Consider the following 23234-nt stretch of genomic DNA (forward strand, 5'->3'; position numbering starts at 1 on the left):
GTAAATTATAGCCAAACAGTATTAAAGACTCTTCCGTGAAGTACCTAACAGATAAATAGAAACAGAATTGCAGACTTAATTATTTATTACTTTTCATGTGCCGTCTACTCTCCAGATGTCTACAGGCTAATCAGGAGGATGTTGTCTCATTTCCTCACCTTTGGTGCATTCACTGTATAAGACAAAACATAGGAATTTATGGCAACTTGACCAGTTAAGAGTTTGCTGAATTTTCAAAGGAAATACAATCTTAGGAACTATGTTGTAGAGACTGTGCTGCATGGTCTGTACAGCATAACAAGGTCAACAGTTACTTCTACAACATTGCTTTAAGAATACACACTGAATACCAGCAGAACTGTTTAGACATTTTACTGAAGAAATGGTTTGCTGTTCAGAAAATGCCAATTTGTTGAAAGAAGAAAAAAAAAAGAAAAAGAAAAAAAGATTATTTGTACTGCATTTTATCCTTTGGTCAAGGATAATTAGATCTATATGGAATAGCCATTTGTTATTCCTATCACTGTTTTTGGTTAAGTCAACTTACCTTGTATTATGCGTTACACTGCACAATTGTGCAAAGTTAAGCAAAAGGTAAAATAAAGCAGGTAATAGTTAAAATATGGCCAGTTTGGAGGGTTACATGGTAGTGAATGTAGATATATACGATACATAAATACATGTATGGTTATAAATGAGTATACAAGCAGGATTTTTACACTGCAACTAAACACAGAGAGGACTATTTGCTCTCTATCTGGACTTCAAATTTTTATCTTTGGTGATTACTGTTGTGTCAGATCTGTTCCTGGTTGCTAAAGGCTGAATTCTGCCTGACATAAGAAAGTCACAAAGATGGGACTACTCTTACACTCACGCACAAAATGGAATACAAGCCAACAATGTGATCTCAACTGCAGTACACTAACAAACCCATGTGTCAATCTCTTTGTTGAAGTAAAGTAAATGCCAGAAATAAATAGGTATCCAAGCAGCAAAAGTGCTTAAAAATGTTATCCGAATCCCCACATAGCAACACTGCATAAATCATTATCAGACCTCTTCTGCAGCACAAAAATCCCTCGAGATTCATGAAGCTTCCCCATGTTACCCCAGAACCGTTGCTTTCTGAAGTGCCCTTTCTAGGGAAGTATTGATTTGCAAGTAGCTAATAAGCGTGATCCACACAATTGATTTATGGATCACATCCTCTGTTATTTCCATTTATGATTATGTTAATTAGCTGTGCTTCTCCCACCTATGTTACGCTCTAAGTATTTCAAAACATTCAACAAGCATTTCTTTTAAACTCTTGTTTCCATTCAATTTTCAGTTGTCTGAAAGTTTTGTAAAAATATAGTTGTATCATAGTGGCTGGTTTGTAATGGATTCTGGAACGTTTCAGCAGTTTGTCCGGATCAAAGTGTTTTTCAAAATTAGTTTTGTTACATATCATATTGCTTCATGTCAATTCCAAAAGATAACAACTCTTCCCTGTAAGCAGTTTATAAGAGCAGTAACAACAGCACTGGGAAAAACATATAGATAAGCCTCTGTGTCCTGCTCCTGAGCTGGGAGGCTCCTGCAGAGGAGGATAAAATGTAAACTGCATCTCAGAATGGTGGCAAATTACGCCTAGGTGGTTAGACACACTGGCAGGATTTTTGTTTATTTTCATCAAAATAAATAGCTGGTTTACACCTTCATTGACAATGTTCAATATATTTATATTTTACATGAACTGGAAAGATAAAAACTTTTAGAAATTCACCAATGTTCATCAAACTACATTAGCTTAGGAAAATGTATTTGGTTTATGTGCCACAGTGCTGGCATTGGGGAGCTATAGGGTGGACTCTGTGAGGAGGGCCCAGGGCTGCCTTTCTTGGACACAGATGCTTCCAGACAGCCCCAGCAGACCTACCATAGGGCACATCTGAGCCCCTCAGCCAAGCTGGTGGCACCTCTGGGAAAATGCATTTAAACAATGCTGGATAGATAGAGGAAGAAAGAACAAAAAGAATGAAAAACAACAGAAGAATCACCAAAGTCATAAGAGGAGGAGGTGCTCCAGGCACTGGAGCAGATATTCCCTGCAGCCCAGGGAGAAGATTACAGTGGAGCAGGTTGCCTCCGTGCAGCCCATAGAGGATACCTACACTGCAGACCATGAAGGATGCCACAGAAGGGCAGGTGGATATTCCTGAAGGAACTGTGGCCCACAGAAAACCCATGCGAGATCAGGGGAAAATGTGAGGGAAGAAGCAGAAGAGAGAAACTGCTGTGTGCTGACCGTAACCTCTCCAGTCCACCCTGCACCTCTGGAGGAGGAGTGAAGAGGGAGTGAAGTTGAGCCTGGGAGAAGGAGGGGAGAAAGCTGTTGTTTTAATGTTTGTCTTCATTTCTCACTACTCAAATCTATTTTAGTCAGTAATTAATTAAATTTCCCCAAGTCAAGTCTGTTTTGCACACAGTAATAATTTGTAAGAAATCTTCCAATCTTTATCTCAACCTGTGAGTTTTCTCATTTTATTTTCTCCACTTCTCCCAATGAGGAGGGGGAGTGAGTGAGCAGCTGGGTGGGCATTTGGTTGCTGGCCAAGACTAACCTGCCATGGGGGAAAAAAGACCAGCATTGATACTAATGAAAAAAGGAAGATAATCTTTGAAAAAAGATCTATTTTTAAATGGTGTTTTAGACTCCATCCATAAAGACAGGATCTCACAAACTGTCAATCAATACGCTTTCATTGACCTCAATAGTCCCATAAAATTTTCGAACACTCACCCAAGGAGGTTTTACAAAATTCTGAACAGTTGTACTTTAAAAGTGGAAAACAGAACAGAAAAAAGAAAATATTAGAGAATCGGTGCTACAATAGTAAATAGAGTAGACCAAACTAGACTAGCATTACACTGCCTATTTCTGATTCCAGCGGAAATCTGCTCTCAGCATGATGAGGTTATCATTGACTAGAAAACATGCAAAGACAGTAAATTAACCTCTGCTGAGCTTTCTGATGCCTTTATTAGATTGCAGTTGGCACATAATCCACATAGTTTACAGTCCACTCAACCTTACATACATATTTTTGTGTCTGTGTATATATACACACATATACAAACTAAAAGTGCTTTTCAGTATTCCAAGCATTTATTACTGCTAAACTTCCACATGAATTAAAGTTAAATAGGTTGACTTCAATGAATTATTTAGTTACAATTACTTTTAGAAGATCTATCTAAACTGTTTAGGAGTTACTTTACATATTGTATTAATCTTTATAATGTATTTGATTAAGCTATCTAAAAGTTTATTCTCATATCTTAAATTATGGATATCCTGTCCTTCAGATGAAAGCAAGTGTGTCAAAACTTCAGTATTTTTACATTTTAAGCAAAGCTGGTTTGACACAATTTTCTGCCATTTTTTCCACTTCAGTAAATTCATTTCATTTCCATGTATAACCATTGAAAAAATATATTCTATGAAAGGTAAGAGACCTTCAAGCATCCCCAAAGCTAAATCCATTGCAAAGCAGGCAGATCTGGAAATGTGCAATGATTCATTTTATAGTCTTCTTGCTAAAAATCAGGCTTGACTTGTTTTTCCCTTTATCATAGTATATACCTCAAAACTTTATTGATTGGAATAAATTGACGTTGCAGTCCTGTGCCTCTTTTGCTTTGTATTGTTTTCTTTGAAGGAAACCAGTCATTCTGAAATAACCAAAGAGGTAGAACTGTAATTGACAATCCAGGGAATTTCAAACTATTAAAGACCCTCTTAGCTTAAGAGCTTACTGACACACATTCCTTAAGCTCCTCTTTTACTCTTATCAAAAAGTCATTTAAAAATTGGATATTATTTCAAAGCCACTAAAAGAAGTCATCCAAATGTCCTCATACACAGAGATCAATCAAGTTACAAGAAAATGCTCCAAAGAGACAATATGAATGATTATAGGACAAGAAAGACTGAAGCCTGTTGTTGTAACTGTGTTAGCAGCTAAACAGGATCAAGGATTGAGCAAGCTATTGCAATGTAAGTAGAAATGACCTAAATACACATTGAACCACAGTTTAGTAATATCAGCCTAAGCATATGATTTTTTAGTTCTTTTTTATGGTTGGAAATATCTTCATAGTTTGAAAAGTGTACTAAGGATTATTAGATGTTTTGTTAGCAGTTCTGTAACACATTTCTGACTTCATCTTACAGTATTCAGTTTTCTACAGAGGATGTTCCTCACTCAAACAAATTAGGTAATGAATTATTATACCTGAAATTTAATGTTACAGGTCATTTTCCTCTTTTCTCAGACTACAAACCATATTCCATTGCTTGGAGTCTAGCACTCTAGCATGAAAATGTACTCTCCCAGTATTTTTGAATCATGTAAACTGTATATAATTGGGACTTGGGGAAATATGGGAACCCAGTGACCCACAGAGTGATAATTATCCTCTTGGTTCTTCAGAAGGGGCATCTGCTGAGGGTGGCATGTTGCCTCTTTATAGAGGAACAGTTTCCCACACATAAACCCCTGTTGCCATTTGGGGTGTTAGAGGTTACCTTAGAAATTCATATTGAGCTGTCACCAGACACGTGCACACTGCCCTGGAGATCTTAAATGACCCTAAATGTCTAATTAGGAGCATCTGAATTGATCCCATTTGAAAACTGCAAGTTAGCACTCTAAAATCATGGTTGGTATTCCTCAGTGTTTGAGCAATACTGTGGTTATAAGGTTCACAAGGAGAATCTGCCAAAAAAAAAAATGAGGACACTCCTCAACCTTATATCTTCCTCAGAAAGAAGGAGCTTTAAATCCTGTCACCTGCGAGTGCCTTTATAGGTTAAATCAATTCCAGATTCAGACACTTAATTTCAGTTGTCTGCAATAGAGGACTGGGATTCACCTCAGTAATAAAGACATATAAGTGTGGGTATCTACAGTTAAGATGGTGTTTAAGCCCATATTAAAGTCAATGTGGAGTAGTTGAAGAAGGTAGCAGAGCTAGTCAAAGGACCAAAAAAACCAAAAAACATCTGAACTAAAAAGCTCTCTGAATTCCCTGGGCTGGGAATGTAGACTACCATCTCATGTAGACACACCTGTGGATGTCTATGTTAGGGCACAGAAGGGTGGTACTCCCTGTCCAGGGCCTTATCCTACAGCACCCAGCAGGGCTGGACTGGGCTGGGGATGTTCACCAGGGCCAGCCCAGAGTCCACTGACTTTTTGGCACGACCATGGTGACAAGTCAGTGCCAAGGTTCAGGCAAGAAGTCATGTCCATGGACTGGAAGCAGGATCAACAGGACCCAGGACCAGAGACAGGTATGTAAATATAACATAGCTCAACATAGTACAACAGATTCAAGTTAAAAGCTTCTCCAAATCAAAATTAGGGAGACCCATTGGGACTTTTTATCAGAGTTTGACAAGGGGAGCCTCCACTGGCATGTCTTCCATCTCTTTCTTCAAAATAGCTTTTACCAGCTCGCTGTATTTGGGCTTAACTCCTGTCCCAGATAACTGGCTGCGCTCTCCCTCTTTCCTGTTGTTCAGCCAACATGCACTCAGGAATGTAAAAATCACAGGAGCAAGGGAGTGCAGGCTTACAAAATTCTAAATCTCATCTAAGTGTTGGGGGATGGAATGATGGGATTCTTATTTAAATATATCGTATGTATTTTACATTAAAATGCACTAAGATTCCATCCACGATAGATGGAAACATCTAATTTTTTCTCCAAGCCAGACATAAAGCTCAGAGAGAAAAGAGGCGCTCAGACAAACATGCATATATAACATTTTCTGTTGCCTAGGATTTGGACTTTTTTTCCCTTTACCACAGACAAGCTTAGGCATTTATCTGAGCTGACATGGATTTTCTTGCTGGGACAAATGATTATATTTTAAATGATGTTATGACTTACTTTATCTGTACCTCACTAGAACTACATTCTCACAGCAAAAAGGAAGAAGCAAGTAGTGTATTTTCATGTATTTTCAAGTATTTGCCTGAAACTCGTTAAAATACTATATAAAGAGATAACAAGAATTGTTTTGTATTTTAACTGAACTGTATCTCCCTTTCAGTTTTCTACATTTTCGTGAACTCTCTGCCTTTGATTTCAGAGTAATGCAATGTGACAAGATTGCCACCAGCCATGCCAAGCTAAGCTAGCAGTTTGAAATGGTAAAGTATTTTGCAAAATATGTTTAAAAATGCATGCAAAGGTTCAGACACAATATGCCACCTTTTACTGCTTGTAATCAAACTGCAGTGAGCAGAAGTGGCCTTATATCCCCGTATGACAGACTACCATATTCCTCATAACATGTCTTCATGCATCTATGCATAAGGCAGAAATGTCTTGTTCCCCAGCCATTAATAAGTAGAAGATTGCCATTTCAAGATTTTAATCTCCAAGATCTTCATAATTCATGAACTTCATTTTTCTAACCCAGCAATTGGTGTGGATTCCATCTGGTACTGTGGTCACAGGTGGCTTTGACAGCGTCAGGTGCATGGAACAGCAATGTGTGGTAGCTGAAGACAGCACCGCAGGTGCTGAGCACAGACATAGGCTCTTTTCTCTTCTCAAGATAATAGGCTTAGTGATTCCTATTGTAGTTGTGAGACAAAGGTTAGGGTTTGCCTAATGCTTTCTTCTCATGTTCCTGAAATGCAGTAAAGATGGGTAGCATTGCTATTACCCTGCAACACTAAAGTTCTCTATTCTGAGTCCAAAAACACTATCTGATCAGCACATCACAAAAGTGTTTAGTAACCTTTTCCATTAGTTCTACCTAAGGCTAGAAAGATGGTCTAAGGTGAAAACAAAAATCCATAGGCATGCTGAAGCTCAGCTGAGCTGTCAAGGTGAGAGAGTAAAACTTCAAACTTCTACTAATAGGGATTTCAGCAGAAAAAAAAAAGAAAAAAGATAAATTAAACCCTAATTGACTGTTAAGAAGCTTCAACCTGAATGTAGGTAAAGATAATAATTGTGAGAGCAGGAGGCTTGAAGAAACAAGTGTTAATGATTTCTGCTGGAAATGGCACATTGAGAATGTGCTATACACGTTATCTGAAATTTTTAATCAAAAGTAACTAGTACTTTTACATTTAATCCTTACTGCAAAATATTGGGACAGTGGATGATTTAGATGGATTTGTTAAACTTTGTATGGATGTACTCTATCTTGAAAGTGGAAATAATTGAATAATCTGTCAGGAAAATCTATTTAAAACCAGACTGTGACATTTAGCTGCTCTTTCAGCAGTAAGTGGAAACACACTCTGTTGATGTGAGACCATAGCACAATTGCACACCTGTAAATTCTACATAATTGGGGACACAGTCTGTATGTGGGTTGTTTTGCAATTGCTACATCACTAATCAGAAGTAGCAATTGACCTTTCAAGACAGGTCAAAAAAATTTAGTCTGAAATTCCCAATCTCTTTGCTCAGAGGAAAGCCAGGAGATACCATAACTCTGCAGGTTTCTGGTGTAGTTTTCTATTTCGGTCCAATTTCTTTCAAAGGGGAGCTCGGCATGTTGTAAAATCCCAATCAGAAAGGGAAGCAACCATTTAACACTACATTTAGATACTATGAGACACTCCCACTTGGGCAATAAACCACCTGAAGCAAGGGAAGCATTGTTTGGAAAAGGGAATACTAATTAGAAAACAAAGCAGAAAGCATACAAAGACTATGCTATATAAATCTTTATAGGTATACCTCAAATTGAAAGTATTATTTTTGGTTGTGAGTCTAACCCTCTAATCCTTTAAAAAAAAAAAAAACAAAACCCACAGCACTATCTCTGTATCTCTGTGTGGAGGATAGCAATAGAGATGGGACACAGCATTCACGGAGTAGGAAAAGATGGGGAGGCATGGCCTCAAGCCCTGTAAGAAATTTATTATATGGTTTTAAACAACTACTTAGAAATAAATTCTTAAAGATACATGGGTACTACAACATCTAGATTTGACCCTTTAATACACGGTGCAGAGGTATTGAACCAGTAACTCAGAAGATGTCTGCAGGCTGGCGAAATAATACTAATTTTCTCCCAGGGAAATTCTTTCCTTGGGAGAGGTGGGTGGTTCTAGTACCGAGTATCCTTCTTCCAGTTCCCTTGCATATAGCCTCACCTGAAATGTAGAAAGGGACTGAGAACCTCCCCCAAACAAAGACAGCCGGCAGCAATTTGCACTGTCTGTTCCTGGTCTGGTTCTGAGGAGTGCCTGGGAGGACAAAACGGGGCTGGTCAATCAGTCTGTTAGTGAAGGTTACAATCAAATTTCCAGAGTGATTTTCTGAATATGAGCAGCGGCCCTCAGATTATTATCCACTGCTGATATTTCAAGTAGGTAATGATGAGATAGCTACCAGAAGTCTAAGGGCAAGGAAGAGAGTCTTCGGAGCCGTGGGACGGCTGGTTAAGGGATCAGGAGCACAAGTAGTGTTCTCCTCTATCCCACCAGTTGCAGGGATTGATGAGGGGATAAACAGGAAGAGTCAGCAGATTAACTCCTTGCTCAGAGACTGGTGCAACTAGCAGAACTCTGGTTACTTTGATCATGGATTGATATATAGGACACCAGCCATGCTGGCAACAGGTGGGGAAAGCCTAACCCAAAGGGGAAGAAGGATTCTGGGACAGGAGTTAGCAGGACTCATTTATAGGGCTTTAAACAAGTTTTGAAGGGGGATGGGGATGTAACCAGAGTGACTAAAGTGGTGCCTGGGAGCAGCATGCCAGTAATGGTGGGTAAAAGCGCTAGCAAGGTCTGCAGCCTGTTGTCACGGTGGAGGTGGGAGATGATGACCCATGTGCTAGCAAAAACATGAGGAGTAGTGATGCGTTGGCAACTGCAGAAATGTCTGAGTGCGGGCAGATGGGAATAAGGGCTTGTCTCCCAAATAAAGTGGCAAGGCAATGAGCCCAGCTGAAGTGCATCTACATGAATGCACGCAGCATGGGCAACAAACAGGAAGAGTTGGAGGCCACTGTACAGCAGAGAAACTATGATATAGTTGCCATCACAGAAATGTGGTGGGAAGACACGCACAACTGGAGTGCGGTGATTGACGGCTACCAACTCTTCAGGAGTTGGATTCAGGAGTGGATTGAGAGCTGGCTGTGTGACAGGACTCAGAGGGTTGTGATTAAAGGGGCAAGGTCAAGTTGGAAGCCTGTAACCAGTGGTGTCCCCCAGGGGTCAATACTTGGACCAGTATTGTTTAACATATTCATCAATGACCTGGACGAGGGGACAGAGTGTATGCTCAGCAAGTTCGCTGGTGATACGAAACTGGGAGGGGTGGCCGACACTCCAGAGGGCCGTGCTGCCATCCAGCATGACCTAGACAGGCTGGAGAGCTGGGCAGAGAAGAACCTAATGAGGTTCAACAAGGACAAGTGTAAGATCCTGCACCTGGGAAGGAAGAATGTCAGGCACCAATAGAGGTTAGGGGTGGATCTGCTGGAACGCAGCTCTGAAAAAAGGATCTGGGGGTCTTGGTAGACAGTAAACTATCCATGAGCCAGCAGTGTGCCCTTGTCGCCAAGAAGGCCAATGGAATCCTGGGCTGCATAGGGAAGAGTGTGGCCAGCAGGTCGAGGGAGGTCATTCTCCCCCTCTGCTCTGCACTGGTGAGGCCACAACTGGAATACTGTGTCCAGTTCTGGGCTCCCCAGTTCAAGAGAGCAGGGAACTACTGGAGAGAGTCCAGCATAGGGCAACAAAGATGATTGAGGGATTGGAGCATCTCCCTTATGAGGAAAGGCTGAGAGAGCTGGGACTCTTTAGCCTGGAGAAGAGAAGGCTGAGGGGAGACCTTATTAATGTTACAAATATCTAAGGGGTGGGTTTAAGGAGGATGGAACCAGACTCTTTTCAGTGGTTCCCAGTAACAGGACAAGGGGTAATGGGCACAAGCTGGAATACAGGAAGTTTCGATCAAATATGAGAAAAAACTTCTTTACGGTGAGGGTGACAGAGCACTGGAACAGGCTGCCCAGGGAGGTTGTGGAGTCCCCTTCTCTGGAGACTTTCAAGACCCGCCTGGATGCAGTCCTGAGTAATGTGCTCTAGGCAATCCTGCTTTAGCAGGGGAGTTGGACTAGATCATCTCTAGAGGTCCCTTCCAACTCTGAAAATTCCATGAAAATTCTGTGATTCCGTGTCCCTGCATCTCTAAGGTAAATTTCACATTAGTCAGGTATGGAGTTCTTATGATAAGCGTGGAGGCTCCAGTCAAGTAACTGGAGAAGGACAGCAACATTCCTCCTTGGACAATGGTTGGAGAGATGTGTCTGCCTCCCTATAGAAATCAGAATTTCATTGATTCAAGAGAACCTGAACCGATAAGTCAGACATACTGTCTTACTTGAAATGCACAGAGGTATTATATATAATTCTTCTGTGATATCTGACACCTCTAGCTTGTCATGACAAATGGTACCTTTTATTAGAAGAGGTGATAGGGTTAGAAAAAAAAACAAAACAAGCAAAACCAAACAAAAGCGGGCAGACATACTTTTTAACCTTTGGACATTTCTTCATGCTTCTTGATAAGAATGAGGAAACTAAAATGGAGATCATCAGAATACCATTGAGTGAACTCAAAATAGTCAGATGTTAAATATGGGAACTTAATTTGGGTGCTCAATCTCATGTGTCTAGTTGAAAATAGGAACTCTCAGTTAGCATCCTAATCCTTGGCCACAAGGTCACAATACCTGCCTAGACCTCACGGCCACATTAGCTGACCAAATACTCTACATGGAATCAAAGAATCATAGAATCATATAATGGGTTAGGTTATAAGGGACCTTAAAGATCCTCTAGTTCCAACCCCCCGGCCATAAGCACGGACACCTCCCACTAGACCAGCTTACTCAGAGCCCCATCCAACCTGGCCTTGAACAACTCCACAGATGGGGCATCCAGAGCTTCCCTGGGCAACCTGTTCCAGTGCCTCACCACCCTCAGAGTAAAGAATTTATTCCTAATATCTAATCTAAATCTACCCTCTTTCAGTTTAAAACCGTTACCCCTCGTCCTATTGCTACACTCCCTCATGGAGTCCCTCCCCATCTCTCCTGTAGGCCCCTTTTCAGTACTGAAAGGTTGCTACAAGGTCTCCCCAGAGCCTTCTCTTCTCCAGGCTGAACAACTCAAACTCTCTTAGCCTGTCTTCATAGGAGATGTGCTCCAGCTCTCTGATCATCTTTGTGGACATCCTCTACACTCACTTTAATACATCCATGTCCTTCTTATGTTGGGTGCCTCAGAGCTTCATGTGGGGCCCCAGAGCTCGATGCAGTACACCAGATGGGGTCTCACCAGAGCAGAGGGGCAGAATCACCTCCCTTGGTCTGCTGGCCATGCTTCTTTTGATGCAGCCGAGGATGTGGTTGGCTTTCAGGGCTGTGAGTGCACATTGCTGGCTCATGTTGAGCTTCTTATCAACCAGTATCCCCAAGTCCTTCTCCTCAGGGCTGCTCTCAATCCAGCCTGTGTTTGTGCATGGGATTGCCCTGACTCACATGCAGGACCTTGCACTTGGCCTTGTTGAATTTCATGAGGTTTGCACGGGACCACCTCTCAAGCCTGTCGAGATCCCTCTGGATGGCAGTCCTTCCCTCCAGTGTGTTGATTGCTCCACGCAGTTTGGTGTCATCAGCAAACACGCTGAGGGTGCACTCAATCCCACTGTCCATGTCACCAACAAAGCAGTTAAACAGCACTGATCCCAGACCAGATCCCTGAGGAATCCCCCTCGTCGCTGTTTGCCACTTGGACATTGAGCCATTGACTACAACTCTCTGAGTGTGACCATCCAGGTGGACCATCCATCAAATCCATGTCTCTCCAATTTAGAGACAAGGATGTTGTGTGTGACAGTGTCAAATGATTTGCACAAGTTCAGGTAGATGACATCAGTTGCTCTTCCCTTATCCACCAACACTGTAACGCTATTGTAGAAGGCCACCAAATTTGTCAGACTTAATTAATGAAACCATCTTGTCAGTCACCAATCACCTCCTTATTTTCAATAAGCCTTATTGTGCTTCTTATTGAAAGTGCCTTTGGAGAGTTTCCAGGACAGAGGTGCCACTGACTGGCCTGTAGTTCCCCTGGTCTTCTTTTTTTTCGTTTTTGAAAATGGGGGTTACGATTCCCCTTTCCCAGTCAGCAGGAACTTCACTGGACTGCCATGACTTCTCAAATATGATGGATAGTGGCTTAGCAACTTTATCCGCCAGTTCCCTCAGGACCTGTGGATGCATCTCATCAGGTCCCATGGACTTGTGCACCTTCATGTTCCTTAGATGGTATCAAACCTGATCTTCTACAGCGGTTTAACATTCTCCCAGTCCCTGCCTTTGCCTCTGCAACTTGTGGGTGTGGCTAGAGAACTTGCCAATGAGGACCGAGGCAAAAAAGGTTTTGAGCATCTCAGTCTTCTCCATATTCTGGGTGACCAGGTCTCCCGTTTCCTTCCAGAGAGGGCCCACATTTTCCCTAGTCTTCCTTTTGTCACCGAAGCTTGTCATGTTATCCTTGATTTCCCTGGCTGGATTTAACTCTATCAGGGCTTTAGCTTTCCTAGTCTGATCCTTGGATGCTCGTACAATTTCTGTGTATTCCACCCAGCCTACCTGTCCTTGCTTCCACCCTTTGCAGGCTTCCTTTTTCTGTTTGAGACTCTCCAGGAGTTCATTGTTCACCCATAGAGGCCTTCTGGCATTTTTGCCTGACTTCTTCTTTGTTGGGATGCATTGCTCCTGAGCTTGGAGGAGGTGATCCTTTAATACTAGCCAGCTTTCTTGAGACCCTTTTCCCTCCAGAGCTTTATCCCATGGTACTCTACCAAGCAGATCCCTGAAGAGGACAAAGTCTGCTCTCCTGAAGTCCAGAGAAATGAGCTTGCTGTGCATCCTCCTCACTGCCCTAAGGATCTTGAACTGCAGTGTTTCATGGTTGCTACAGCCAAGGCTGCCCTTGAGCTTCACATTCCCCACCACCCCCTCCTTTTTGGTGAGAACAAGGTCCAGCATAGCACTTCTCATTGGCTCCTCTATCACTTGGAGGAGGAAGTTATCACCAATACACTCCAGGAACCTCCTGATTCAACTTTCCCTTCAGCAATGCACAATAAAAGGTACTGAATAATTTACAGGCGCTGGACTTTACTGGCCTTTTGAAAATAAGTGAATTTTAGGTTGTGTTCAGGAGGGACAGAAGCCTACTAGTATGGAAGTACTATTGATGTGTTTTGGCTTTTGGTTGCTCTATGACCCATCTCTGTGTTTTGAGTCATCACCTTTTTTTGGCCCACAAGTTTAAAAACCTGAAAAATCACAAAATGCTCAGATAGGATTTAATTAGAAATAAAAGGAAGCTTAAATACCACAAATGAAGGATTACGGCTCATAGCTTCTATTAATTTTATAAACTAAAAGCCTCTAGGATTTCTTATGGGTAAGACTCAAAATACGCAGCATGTTATTTAAATAACTAGTAAGGAGATAGTGCAGAAAAATAAACAGTGTATGTTCTATACAAAACAAAAGATGAAATGTTAAACATTTCACTTCGCAATTTTTTATTTACTTAATGTGACCAGGTATCAAGAATGATACTATAAGAGAATAAATAGCCCAGGTTTTTCAGCATGTGTATGTGAGTGTGCACACCTGGGAGGCTTTAATGGTCTACTGCACTTTAATTTTGAAAAACAATGGGTTTTTTTAAGTTTCACAAGAATTTGAAAGTTTCTATTAAACTCAGCATGCGGGTCAGCAGGTGGTGGTTTTTTTAAATATTAATGCGTTAAATGATTACTTTTGAGCAGGAATTTTAATTAAAACTGAAAATGACAAAATGCACTGTTTCAGGATTGAACAATAGCATAAGCAATTTTGAGCGTTATTGTTTTCAGCATAAGAATGTCTAAAAAAAGAAAGAGAAAATATTCTTTATGCCTTTGTAGTGACCCAGAAAGTTTGCTTCCTTTAAATTTTGAACCACATAAATTGACACTGCTTGGGATTTTTCAAATATATATTTATGTTGATATTATGCTTTTTTTTTCAGATATTGCTATTACATCTAGAGAAAAAGTTCATTGTATTAAGTGGAATCAAATTATGTACCTTAAAAATAGTATGGTTATAAAAATACAGATATGACAATGTTGCTCATAAGTAAAAGATTTTAAGACTCATGAGTTTTTTCTCTTCTATGGCTGAGGGAACAAGCTTAACCCCTATTTGAAAATAAGTAACACTATCATTATATAAAATGGGAAAATGGGAAATTATATAGTTGCTGATGGGAAATACAGAAACAAGCTACCTGGACAGCTAATGACATAATAATTACCATTGAAAACAAGCATTAATATATATAAGTACGAGCATCTCCAGTAATCACTGTATAAACTATAGATTTATATTATTATGCATTTGACCAACAGTATTCTTGAGTCAGCATTCAAACAAAGCTTTTGAAAACCCTGGTCTTCCTTTAATGCTCCTGTTCAAGAAATTATATATGAGTTATAATGTCATGGAAGAAACAGAACAGCAAGCAACAGGACACTGCTAAGCTTAATTAACTAACTGGACCAAGTGAGGAATAGGCTGTTAGAAAAAGCTCTGTGAGCACGCGCGCGCGCACACACACACACGCACACACGCAACTACAGTTCCCTGAGCCCTTCTCCTGTTCCCAGTACATCAATCAGGCACAGTGGAGCCAGCTGGGGGGAAGGCAACTTGTTTTCACCAACCTCGGGGTCAGCGTCTGAGCATCACTTGGGCACCAATGTGTAGCCCTTCTTCGTGGTCCTCTGCCTCCACATGCTATTGAATGGCCACACAACAATGTCCTTCCCATCTCCCTTAGTGGGCGTTTATTAGCCAAACGTTGGCAGATGCTGCCATGACCTGTCGCACTGTGCCTTCCTGGCAGTTTCAGGTATTGCTCTTCTCTCACTTGTTGACTTCCCTATCCACAGGTCTGACGGCGCCAGACCATAGCTGCTGGCCACTGGTTGTCATACTCAGTCCCTTGTCTCCCAATCAAGGCAAGGCTGTGACGGTCCTGTGACACACGGTTTAATGAAGGTAGCAACTACAGAGTAGAAATTAACAAAATTGTAGAAAGTCACTGCTGAATTAGACAGTTTGCTCTTTTGAATTTTTGTTTTGTTCAAACTTGGAACAAAAACAGCTTGGGAAGGCAAGGTTGGTTTGTTTATTTTGGCACAAAAAAGACGATCTATGTGGAACAACCTCACAATATACTTTAACCCCAGAGTAGATTTTGGCACAGAACATTTTATGACTAAAGCAAACAAAAGTGGGAGTGGTGAAAGCCAAAACTAATACTGCAGTATTTTGTTTTGAGACTATGTTTGTGCTTGCACACTGAGAGAGACTGGGGTACAGCCTCAGACACCGGCACCCAATTAGCCCTACTGCTTATTCATCAGAAAGCTTCTTGCTGTCTCTCTGACTGTGCTCAGCAGCTCTCTCCCACACAATGCAGGGTGACTGTGGGGTGAAGGACAGCACATACCAGAGGTTACTCACCCTAGGCAACATACATAAGGCCTCCCTGTTCTGTGAGAGGATGAGATTAGCTCAAAGGGTGTGCAAGTTGCCCTTTCACCTGCCACAGAAAGGGGCTTGGGCAACTATGAACCTAGGCACAACCTGAATAACCATTCATAGTCCAGCACTGGAAATGTCTTTCTGTTTAGGTTTGAGGGTTTTCTGGAAGCAGTTTACAGAAGGGAAGAAATAAACAACCAAAACCCAACAACAACAAAAAACAACCCATAAGTTATCGTAACAAACTGTTGTTAGGTAAATCTAAATCCAAAGGGATTCTCTAAGGAAGGGATTTGACTTCTGTTGGGGCCCGTGGATAGTTTTCACTTCAGAATACAAAGCAGGATTCAGTTACCTTACACATAGACACTTACTTTCATTTCAGAAGAACCTGGATCTCCCATGGGTGCTACTTCTTTTCTTCCTGTTCCATATGGGCACTTTGGATATTCAAGGTCTCCCAATTGGCACTGGAGCCTATGTAGAGGCAACCAAATCTAGCCTGCTTGTACAACTATTTATGCAGCAGCATTTCTCAAAATAATGTGTTGCACACAATCAGTCTGAACTTGTTTTCTCTGTATCTCTGAGTCAATACAAGATATTACACTGCCTCCTCACTGTTTTCTGCTTAAATGTTGTCTCACATTGTGCTGTTAGGTCATAGCTTAAGGTTACAAGAGTAATTCACTTACCCTGAGCTGCCTCGCCCACAGACCTCAGGGACATCCACTTGTAAATTATTCAATAGCCTCTATTGTTCACTATCACCTTAAAAAAAAAAGGATATGACTGCATGAAGGATGAAACTTCCAGGCATCTGGAAGTTTCTTTACTATTGCTCACAATAGTTCACCTTATTCTGCCATGCCAGATAAGATATATGCCTCCTCAACACCTGCCCCCACTGTCTCCATCCCCCTGAATATCAGTAGGAAGAGCTGACTCACTCCCATTCTCTTTTCCAACACTTGCTAATTTTCTCCATAGCTTCCTAGGATCATCTCCTAGACCACTCACTGCTGCTCAGCTGACACATAGAGGTGCTGACTACAATCTGTACCTATGCTCAGACATGCAGTACAGACAGGAAACAGAATTTTCTTGGACATATCGTTTCCATGTCAGGCTTAATGGGGAGAGGACAATATCTGCATGAAGATATTTCTTTGGTTCCCTCAATCACGGGAGAAATAATGCTGCATCAAATGGCATACATTTTACTTTCAGCAAGAATCAAGAACAATTGTTGTCTGGGATGAAACATTTTGCTCTTTTCATCTACATAAAGCTGTGAGCAAAGAACTAGTCCCCAAAATAATTATAATCCCAGGAAGATAATGAGTCATTCACTGCCAGAAGTCAGGGAAAGGCAAAACTGTCTCCCAGCTTACCCCTAAACCATCTGAAATCAGGTGTCCAACACAGAGCTCCCTGCTATGCATCAGTGAGCTGAGATGAAGACTCACATAAGCCAGGTGAAATCAGGTGAGGGGGGTGAAAAGGGGAAAGCGGTTTTGGCAGAATCATAGAACCATAGGATCTTCGTGGTTGGAAAGGACCTTTGAGATCATCGAGTCCAACCAGACACACACAAAAAAAAAAAAACAACAAAAAAAACCCCCCACACCCCTACAATCTCTGCCACTAGAGCATGCCCTGAAGTGCCACATCTAGAGGTTTCTTAAATACCTCTAGGGATGGTGACTCAACCACCTCCCTGGGCAGGCTGTTCCAGTGCCTGACCACTCTTTCAGGAAAGTAATTCTTCCTAATATCTAATCTAAACCTCCCCTGGCGCAGCTTCAGACCATTTCCTCTGGTCCTGCCATTATTCACCTGGGAGAAGAGGCCAACACCCACCTCTCTCCAACCTCCTTTCAGGTAGTTGTAGAGGGCAATGAGGTCTCCCCTCAGCCTCCTCTTCTTCAAGCTAAACATGCCCAGCTGCCTCAGCCTCTCCTCGTATGACCTGGTCTCCAGACCCCTCACCAGCCTGGTTGCTCTCCTCTGGACACGCTCCAACACTTCAATGTCCCTCTTGTACAGAGGGGCCCAGAACTGAACAGAGCACTCGAGGTGAGGCCTCACCAGTGCCAAGTACAGAGGCACAATCACTTCCCTGCTCCTGCTGGCCACGCTATTCCTGATACAAGCCAGAATGCTGTTGGCCTTCTTGGCCACCTGGGCACACTGCTGGCTCCTGTTAAGCTGGCCATCCAGCAGCACCCCCAGGTCCTTTTCTGCCGGGCAGCTTTCCAGCCACTCTTCCCCAAGCCTGTAGCGTTGCTTGGGGTTGTTGTGACCCAAATGCAGGACCCGGCACTTCACCTTGTTGAAGCACATTCCATTAGCATTGGCCCATCGATCCAGCCTGTCCAGGTCCCTCTGTAGAGCCTTCCTACCCTCAAGCAGATCAACACTCCCACCTAGTTTGGTGTCATCAGCAAACTTAGTGAGGGTGCAAACAAGTCGAGGAGAACTCCATCACTAACTTCCAGGATCAGTCAATGGGCTGAGCCTTTCTTCCCCTCCATAGGGATGCCTTGGGGTAAGACTTAGACTATACCAAGTGCTTCCTCGGGAAACTTAGAAATCTCTCTAGAGAATTTCTCTCCTACATTTATAGCCAGGCTGTGTTGTTTATAACTTTGTCGCACGCTTTGTATATTTAATAATACTTTTATTTGGACATACTTTGCAGACAGTGTATTTATCACTGGCAATCGTAAGAACCTATATATCTGTTACTTAAATAAACTGCACTGTTTAAGTAGCTAGTCATCTAGGTTTCTCACTGAACGCGACCAAAGACTCAAGAATGGCCGTGCTAGTTCCTGAGCACGACTAGACTGAAGGTGCAGTCCACTATTAGTGTATCCAAATCGTAACAGTTTAATACATATTAAACACAACTGGACTGATGGTGGTGAATTGGGCATCACTCAGAATTTAAACCTAGCCACACCTAGCCTCCCACCTTGGTGAGGAGTGTTAGAACGCAAGGGGGTTTATCGTCTGCCAAAACTGCTTTGCCCCTTTTCACACAACAGCCTCTCAGCTTTGGTTCTTCACAAAAAGCTCCTTTGTTATCTGTCTCTCCCTGAACATAGCATGTGGGCAACATGTGAGCAACACTGAAATACATCAGAAAAGAAACCATCAATTCTGTCCCATTACATTAGTTTCCAAATCAGGAGTGAGGGACACTAGCCTAGACACTAACACAGCTGACCTAGATAGAACAAACCAAATATATATTTCAATGCATTTTTGCTTTAAAAATTTCATGTGTGAAAAAGTTAAGGAAACCAATTAAAATTACATTTAAGGGGACCGAGCCAGGACATGTATTCAGATCATTCAGAAGCTAATCATAGAAGATGATTTAATAACGGAAAGACCAGTTCCCTTCTTTTCAGTAGGGAAGATAGAAAGAAAGCACATAAGATTGTTTATGCTTTTTTACTATACTTATGACACTTAGAAATATGTAGCAAAACACATAAATACAGGATTTGGAGGTGTTTTGTGGTCTTTGTATGGGGAAGTACATCCTTTATGTCCACTTAAAATGTCAGTAACATCCTGAACTAACCAATGATGCATAACGTCTCTTTTTGTCTTACTTCTTCAGCAGATTGCATTGCTGAGGGTTGCATTCAAATGGCAATGCCAACTGTTCACATTTTAATTTATTTCTCTCACCAAAGAGAAAGGAATATGTATTTTCTTCTGGAAAAAATCAAACTCTCAATTTCAGTAAAACTTCTAATCCAAACTCAGAAAGACTCTCAGATGCTGAAACAGTCAGGAACATAAATTAATATCAAAATAAAGTGACTTATTTTTAGTTAATATTAATAAAAAACAAATATGTTCATGAACAGTTAACAAAGAAGCAAAAGAAGCTCATCGAACATGTTTTTCATTAAGAATGGATTGTGTATAATTCTTCTTATGGCTTAGAGATGAAAAAAGAAATGTATTACTGTATTGTAGTAGAAGATCACTTCTGCTAATTGAAGTTTAGCTGTTGCTTTCCTTACTGAGTTATTTTTGGAATTTTTTGGAACTTTTTGGATTTATGTTACCTTTTTCCACCTAATAATTAAATAGTATGTTTTTATCTTCTTTACCTGTATTAAGTCAGTCGTCCTACCTAACTACATGCATCTAACATAAAGTGCAAGCACCACTGAGGTGCTATCATCTAAGCTGTTAAATTAGGGTTTAAATGGAACTGATTTCTAGCTCTTATGCAGTCCCTCTGCACAGAGGGAGGGAAAGGGGAGGCAATTTTAGTCAGTGAGCTTGGTATTTTATCCTGCTAATTAATTATTTTGAGATTAACAGACTTCTACTGCTGGCCACTCATCATCCAGCTGTGTAGCTTGCTTCTATGGCATTTGTTCTCTTTGCTGATGTTTGTACAACTAAATTAGTTTGAACTAATAATTTAAAATGTAACAATGCATCTCCTACGGTATCTATACCTCATGTAGATCCTATGCAGCCTTCTGTTGTATTCTAAGGTTTTATACTGGAAACTCAAAATTATGCAATGGACAAGGGAATGACGGGAATGGTAAATTAGTCAGGATGTCAGCTCACGAGACGTAAACATACAAATGATATTGGTTTAGTGGCGATTTGGTGGGGTTTTTTTAGATTGGTTTGTTAGCAGTAATTCAGATCAGTTAGAACTTTGTATCTATGATGTCAGTTGTTCAGTATATAAATAAAAAAGCAAAGACCTAGAGACATTGCTTGGATATAAACCCTTGTGACCTTCCCACAAGTAGAGCACTATTTCAGCACATGGATACCATACTGCTGTGTCTGCACTGCACTGCTCTGGACACTACAAAACCAGCCACTGTGCTGCGGTGCACTCAAAACCAAAATGGACACAGCTAATTGTCAGCCAGGTTATAGGGGATAGAGCAGAGGAAGTTATATCTTCTTCCTCAGGGCACTAATGGGTATAAACAAATTTTTCCTTTTATTTGTATACAAGAATTTTTATAGACCTTAAAGAACTGTGTGCTCAAAGGCCTTGAGAGAGGTGAGATGAGAAGAGAATAAATAACATAGTGGTCCTGTTGTGATTACACAGCCTGGAAGTGGAATTGTATATTGTTAAGCTTTTGAAAAAAATATCTAGATAGGTATCCTGTCAAAAAATCTAGACATAAAACATTATGACTTCAACACATAACATCTGAATTTGAAGTTTTAGATAAGGTCTATTATTAGAGGAGTAATCCACCATCCCATTATTATTGCCACCCTTCTTCCTTGCTTTTGAACCTTACTCTCTTCCTGCTGATTTTTCCCTAAGACATATTACTTTCATGATGAAAGACTCCCTAAAAGGCTACCCACTAGGCTCTTTATTGGCCAGGTTTGAGGTGAAAAGTCAAAGTAGGAGAAGTGGAAAGTGTAACTAAGCTGCTGTTCATTCATCTCCTTTACAAAACTATTGTGATGCTTAAAGAAAAGTCTGTAAATATGTACATTGCACATCCCAAAAAGTCAATAAAATATAAATAGCATTTTTTACATCTCATGACTAAAAGGAAACTTAACAATCTTATACATTCTTGTGTGGCTGGATTTTTTAATACATCTCTCTCTTCCTAGTGCTCCTAAAATGCAGACAAGGCCATATATTTTAAGAAGTCTGAACAGAGGTCTCTCCTCTGTTCCCCATTTCTCACTGTTCTGTCTGCCAACCTGCTGGTGAGCAATGGGATTACTGTACTACCAGCTCTCTTCCCTCATTTCATTACAGTTCAGCTTAGCCTTTCAAGTAAATTTAAGCAATAATAAAAGGGCTTTTTTCATTTTATCTTTTCCCACAGATTCATGCTTTGTTTCATTAAGAGAACAAAATCTAATAGGGGGTCTTGAACTCTGTAAAGGCAGGACAACAGCTGACATAACATTTTCCCTTACCTTATTACAACTGAAATTTTTCTATCTGTTAGTCAATTAAATTTGACAACGAGAAACTCACCTCAGAATACTCAACAGCACAGCTCTGACTGAGAAGACCCAGTTTCAAAACCGCTTCCTGCCTGAGTAGGTCTTCCAATTTCAAGGCAATGGTTGTAATTCCTGGATTTCTGCCTTAAAACAAGAGCACCTATTCCTTGTGAAATCCATGAGTAGTTAAATCTAGGCATTTTATCTTTTGATGTGCTTTTACTGAAAATAGAAATAAAGGAAAAAACTTGTTTGCTTTGTCTTTCTCTTTAGGCAACCAAATGGAAAATTTTCAGATCATGTGGATCTTTATCACATTGAAAATATCATTATTCACACAATTCTGATTATAGAAAGAAAGTGCCTCTAACTTCTGTATCAGGTGATAATTTAAATTTTTAATATACTGGAGCATTCACTGCAAGAGAATAACAGGTTTGTCTAACAGTTAGTTTTCTTCCTTGTTAAGTAATGTGTGCTCAGTTCCTACCTGAAATTGTCTAGTTTCAATTTGCAGCTGGTGGAATTTGTTTGCTGCATTGAAGATGGTTCTATTACTTTAATTCTGTTCTCTGAAACAATTATAATGTATGGCAATAGAGACCATGGCAACACATAATCTTGGTCAGATGCCTTTTGTCAGGTTTCAAAAAAAAGTATCAACTTGTTTAGCTTCATCACTGAAGCTGATAGACGCAAAAGTCATAGAGTATAACAAAATATCTTTGACCTATATCATTTATGACAAACAAGCAAATCTGGGAAGAAATTTTTTTTAGTCTTCTATGCTTAATTGTTCTGCTGAAAAAGCCAGAAAATAATTTTTGTTACAATGCCTTTTTATTTATTTTCATTACTCTTTTTCTCCAAGAGCTAGAGAAGCCATCAGTATCTTTTAAGGAGAGCCATCTTTTTGACATTAACTAAGAGACCACGTTTTCCTGTAAAAACACAAAAGAATAGTACAGAAATATCACCAAAGTGACGGCCTTTACTGGTTTTCTTTGCATGTGTTAGAGACAATAGATTCATTCTATCTTTTGACTACTATAATCTAATGAGGGAATTGGTTTCAACAATAAAAGATAAAAAAAAATAAAACCACACTAAAAAGAAAGGGAGAAAAAAAAACAATAATGTGAGTTGAAAGTGGATTTGGGGAGAGGGATTCATGATTAAAAGGATTGCATGCTTATAGTTAAGGCAAATGGAAAAAAGGACCTTTATAAGTAATCGAAGAGCCCTGACTGAAATAAGCTGAATTGATGAAATCATTCCTATTGACATTTTCCTATAGTTAAAGATTCATTGGGGAGAGACCACAAAAGAAGTCCTGCTCTATGTCCTTTCTAGGAGAACATTCAATATTTTAAGGAACATATCTTTATCTTTCATATATTCAAGATATCTTTCATATTTTTTATATTCTTTCTCTTCTGTCACGTACTTTTTTTGGAGTATTTAAATGGTCACTAAGAGAGAAACCTGTTCTTTAGTGTAATGCATAGGTCATATGAGGTATAACAAAGGGGGTCTTTTTTGTTCTCTGGTGTCTATTCGTAAAATGTAGAGAAATTTGCAA

Source organism: Rissa tridactyla, chromosome 1 (assembly GCF_028500815.1).
Source record: "Rissa tridactyla isolate bRisTri1 chromosome 1, bRisTri1.patW.cur.20221130, whole genome shotgun sequence".
NCBI lineage: Eukaryota > Metazoa > Chordata > Aves > Charadriiformes > Laridae > Rissa > Rissa tridactyla.